Source organism: Limulus polyphemus, unplaced genomic scaffold (assembly GCF_000517525.1).
Source record: "Limulus polyphemus unplaced genomic scaffold, Limulus_polyphemus-2.1.2 Scaffold3954, whole genome shotgun sequence".
Taxonomy (NCBI): domain Eukaryota; kingdom Metazoa; phylum Arthropoda; class Merostomata; order Xiphosura; family Limulidae; genus Limulus; species Limulus polyphemus.
The window spans coordinates 1,743-7,714 of NW_013669564.1; the positions used below are offsets into that span (position 1 = coordinate 1,743).

Consider the following 5,972-nt stretch of genomic DNA (forward strand, 5'->3'; position numbering starts at 1 on the left):
TCGCTAGTGTGTTGCAACAGCGTTGCGTCAACTGACGCTGGTAGCACGCGTTGAGAGTCTTAGAAGTTTCTAGAACAGGCAGTATTATTGTATATAAGTGCGCTAGACAGTGAGAGAGACAGACAGAGTCGAAGCAGCAGTGGAGACAAAGACAGAGACGTGGCAGAGACGAAGCAGGCAGAGAGAAAGAAAGAAAGACAGCGGTTACGGTCGGCGGTAACTGAGGATAGCAGACACAGAGATCGGAACTATAGTTTGCGGGGACGGACAATTAAATCTAAGCGCGATAGAAAGTGAGTGAATTGTTGTGAACTATAGTGTGTGTAACTGTGAAAATTAAGTACATTACAAAGTTGTATTGAGGAGGAATAAAGAAGTTTTATAAAGAAAGGACTTGATGTAACAATACGTTTTTCCTTGGGTTGAAATAACACTGAAAACATAAAATAGAGTTGAAAGATTTGTAGTAGATAAAGTCTAACAATAATGAGTAAAATCAACTGTAGAAATATAATGGTTCAATGTTACAATAACCAAAGTTACTTTCAGCCGATAATTTCCTGGATTGATATTAAGAGATAGTTTCTGACTTGAAGTGATCAACTATCAAAAAAATCTTCTAATGCTTTGGCCTCATAACATGTTAACTAAAATCAATACCTCAAAGTTTCTGTTTAAAAGATTTGAACAAAATTAAACTTTATTAACATTATTTACTATTTTATTAAGTTTAAGGCAGATTACTCTTACTAAAGCTGACTGATTACCTTCTTCAGCAAGAAAAATTATGAGATTGGAAATCGGGATCATTCAAGTATGAGAATCCAAAGGGTAGAAAATTAAATTCATGGAAATTAATGATGGCAGTACATTATCTGCATATTTAAACTAGAGCTGGGCAGTTTAATCAATTACCTGCAAGCAGCAATTACATTAATTACTGTCACATAAACAAAAAGATTAATCAAAATAAAGAATCGATCAGTTAATTCCAAAAATATATTAATCAAGTTGTGATCAAATCTGTAGTCACAAAAACAATAAACCAAAATTTATTTCAGATTAATACTGTTTTAATTATTTGAACAATCAATTGAAATTACATTTAAATCATTTTTCACAAATATGATCAAATAATTGATATTGATTAAATTAACTGTCATAAAAGTAATCAAAATTAGAACTTCCAGTCATTAAAATCCTCAATTATTCCAGCTATACAAGTAATCAAAATATTGTCATTAGGTTTGTTCATTTTTAAGCACAAAGCTATATAATGGGCTATCTGTACTCTGCCAAATAGGGGAGGGAGATCAAAACCTAATTTAAATGTTATAAGTTTTTTCAATCTTCAGTTAGTTCAGCTTTGGGCTAGCATGGCCTGGTAATTTGGAGAGAGGGGATGCCTCATGATTTGAGTGTCTTGGGTTTGATTCCCATTGCCACCAAACTTATTCATCCTGTCTTTGTTATGGATATCTGCCACTGGCCTTCATTTTGAACTGCTGATTAGACAGAAGTCAACTGGTTGGCAGTACCCACTGCTAACTCTCTGGCTATTTCAGAAAGATGTTTTTCATATTGTTGATGTCCAAAATAAGTGACAATTCAAGTGGTATGACTGTACAGCTAACAACTTTCTTTTAAATTTTTTAAAATGTAAGCTTAAACAGTTTGAATGAGTAACAAAAAAAACTACATAAACAAAACAACCCACTTTTAGTTTTATTTTGTCAAGTTTTTCTGCCCACCTTTAGTTTTTGTAGAGGCCAAGGTTAAAACCTTGCTTTGGTGCACATCAAATGGTTTGATCATTTACTAATGAACACAGATTTGAAAACAACTACGAAGAAAGCTTAAATATGACTGGATAGAGCATGAACTAGAGTATCATGTAATAACAGAGTAAATATAGTTTTTTTTTGTTGCTTTGAATTGTGAATATACTTGTGCATTACATTATATCTGTTTGAAAGCTACAGAAATTCTCTTTAATAATAAGTCTTCAGGTAACTTAAGCTTATACATTTTAGATATTGTCTGAATTGGTAACAAAGAAAACTTTCTCAACAAGTTTAACACATCAACAAATATAAATATAGTTTACCTAGACACAGGAATATACACACAGCACTAAACAAAGAAGTTACATGACTGGAGATTGCTGAAAGAATTAGTAAATGTATCTTGTTGATGTTTGGATTGGTTCTTTGTTTGAAATTACAGTGCTTTTAACAGATATACTTTGGTTCTATTGTGTTGCAATATCTGTAAACATGTATATTTTCTTCTTATGTTCAGCAAATGAAATCAAATTGTCATTGAATCATGTAAGCTTAGTTACGTTTACGATTTAGTGAGTATGGTACATAACTGCAAAACATTCTGACAACTCATATCCTTAAACAATCTACATAAATAAAATGGATAACAGATTTATTTAATTATTAAAATTATAAATAAAAATATTATTACCCTTATTGATGATAGTAAAACATGTTTTCATTATTTAATTATCAATTTATTTGTCTTACACAAGGTCAATTGGGTATTACTGCATATTTAAAAAAAAGGTGACTAAGTGATCATCTTTTATTGACATTAGTAATCCCCTAAGGAAATGTCTAGATGAGTTTCAAAAAATATGTAGCTAAAGTTTTTTGCAAAATAATTCTTTTCAACAAAAATATTTTTTATCAGAAAATGTGTATCATACAAAACGGAAGTTACTTCACAAAAACTAAACTAGGTGAAAACAGGGAGCTTGATACCATGTTAGAATAACGCACTCATTTACAAACATCTGATATTTTGTTTTGTACGAAAAGGGGGATGGTGGTATATATACACCACGTTGTTAGGATTGTTGTACTAATCAATTAACGAGTCTTTTGATTAATCAGTTAGAAAATACCCCTTATCACCTAGCTATAATCGATACATTAATCTATAGAAACTGGTTTCAACCATTGTTCATAAATTTTATACATAACTTCTTAGATACAGTTTCTACTATCTTATCTCAGTCAAACTTTATTTTATATACCTTAAATTAATCCTGTATCATAAAGTTCAATAAATTTTAAGAGGTTACTAAGAATCAAATAATTTTTCTTTTCAACCTGAATTTAGTTTTAGGGAGACATTTGTACTTAACAGATGCAATTTCTAATCCAGATTAACTGTTGCTAATTTTTTCAAATTCATATCACTGTAATTCGAATTATCCAGACCATCATCATATAAAATAAGTTACAAATTTCCACCACACCTACTACACTAAGATATAGCATCTCCTCAGCATGTATTCTCTCATGTTGTCTAAGGTCTCAAGATGCACTTTCAAATCACCATTTGTTACAGTTCTCCACACATTACACAACTGTAAGGTTTATATCCAATATTTTTCACAATCTGCACAAATGTTTCGTTTCTTCCCAGGTGTTTTTTTTTATGTATATTTAAGTAACAGTAATTTCTAAATTGCTTCTAATAAAATGCACAACTTTAAGATTTCTCCCTATTGTGTATTTGTTGATGTATTTTTAAGTAAGAGCTACTTCCAAATTGTTTTCCATAAAATGCACAGCTGTAAGGTTTCTCTCCAGTGTGTGTATCCTTTCATGTTGTTTCAAGTTACCCATGGTTCCAAATTTTTTTTCACATACTTCACAACTATATGGTTTTTCTGCACTGTGTATCCTCTCATGTTGTTTTAGGTTACCCACTATTCCAAATTCTTTTCCACACACTTCACAACTATATGGTTTCTCTCCAGTGTGTATTCTTTCATGCATTTTTAATTCACTATTTGTTCGAAAATGTTTCCCACAAACTATACAGCTGTAAGGTTTCTCCCCAGAGTGTGTTCTTTGATGTATTTTCAATGTACTAGTTGTTCGATATTCTTTTCCACAAACTGCACAGCTGTAAGGTTTCTCCCCAGAGTGTATTCTTTCATGTATTTTTAAGTTACTATTTGTTCTAAAATTTTTCCACAATCCACACAACTGTAAGGTTTCACTACAGTGTGTAATCTTTCGTGTTGTTTTAGGTTACCCATTGTTCCAAATTCTTTTCCACATACTATACAACTATATGGTTTCTTTGCAGTGTGTATCATCATGTGTTGTTTTAGGTTACCCATTGTACCAAATTCTTTTGCACACACTACACAACTATATGGTTTCTCTCCATTGTGTATTCTTTGATGCATCTTGAATTCACTATTTCTTCCAAAGTGTTTACCACACAATATACAGCTGTAAGGTTTCTCCCTGGTGTGCGTTCTTTGATGTTTTTGTAAATGACTGTTTGTTTTAAACTGTTCTCCACAAACTGCACAATTGTAAGGTTTCTCCTCTTTATGCATTGTTTGATGCCTTTTTAAGGAACTTGTAGTTCCAAATTGTTTTCCAGGTGCTATACAACTGTAAGGTTTCTCTCTAGTATGTATCCTTTGATGCAATTTTAATTTAATATTTCTTCGAAATTGTTTTCCACAAACTGCACAAGTGTAAGGTTTCTCTCCAGTGTGTATTTTTTGGTGCAGTTTGAATTCATTATTTCTTCTAAAGTGTTTTCCACACACTAAACAACTGTAAGGTTTTTCCCCAGTGTGTGTTGTTTGATGTTTTTTTACAGAACTATTTGTTTGGAAGTGTTTTCCACAAACTGCACAACTGTAAGGTTTCTCCCCAGTGTGTATTCTTTGATGTATCTTTAATTCACCATTTGTGCTAAAGTGTTTTCCCCAAACTGCACAATGGTATGGTTTCTCTTCAGTGTGTATTCTCTCATGCTGTTTTAAGTTACCCACTGTTCCAAATTATTTACCACACTCCACACAACTATAGGGTTTCTCTGCAGTGTGTATCCTCTCATGTTGTTTTAGGTTACCCTATATTCCAAATTATTTTCCACACTCTACACAACTATATGGTTTCTCTCCAGTGTGTGTTCTCTGATGCACTTTTAATTCACTATTTTCTAAAACATTTCTCACACAACTGTAAGGTTTGTCCCCAGTGTGTATTCTTTGATGTATTTTTAAGTTACTATTTGTTCCAAAGTGTTTTCCACACACTACACAACAATAAGGTTTTTCTTCAGCATGTATCCTGTTATGTTGTTTAAGGTTATCCACTGTTCCAAATTGTTTGCTACAAATGATACAACTGTATGGTTTTTCACCACCATTAGGTATAATAGAATGTTTTAGGTTATTTATATTTATACTTCTTTTTAAACATACATTGTTTGATTTTGAGGATTTGATGGCTTCTGTAAAAGTATCTTCTTGTCTTAAAACATGATGACTTCCAGAACAGATGTTCACACAGGTCTTTATATCTATAATCAAAATATATAATGTGACAAACACAATTAATAATAAACACATCTACATTACTTTATTTGATTAAGTTCTATATACATTTTATTGGTTTACAAAATCAACACAAATATCAAACCTTTACAAGAGATCTACATGCAGTTGCAGAATTCAGACAAACTGAAACTGTTTATCAATATGTTATTCTTTTGTCAAATTTAGGACAGAATCCCGTGACAAGAAGCAGTGTGAGTACTTGCTTCATGTATGCAAAATTAAGAGATTTGATGTTCAGGATTACCTAAGTCTCAGAATCTGGAAGGCTGCAAATGTTCAGAAAATTAAATCCATAGAAATAAATCATAACAGTACATTCTCTGAACATGTCGAAACATCAATCTACAGAAACTGGTTCCAACAATTATTCACAAACTCTAAACATAAAGAACCAGGAAGATATGAAACACTGCTCAGTTAGTTTTTTCCAATTAATTTTATAATGATTGTTCTCTTCATCCCTTTACAGTCAAACTTAAATTTAACATTTTTTCAGTTGTTCTGATGTAATTTTATGACATGAAACACTTTAACATATTTTTTTAAGTAAAGATATGAAAAAACATAAAATATATATATATAT

General features: G+C 31.5%; 1 pseudogene; it reads right to left on the reverse strand.

Annotated features, from left to right (window-relative positions):
* Positions 1-1,066: 1,066 nt before the first annotated feature.
* The window catches only part of LOC106470341, an 80,440-nt pseudogene continuing 75,534 nt past the window's right edge, over positions 1,067-5,972 (reverse strand).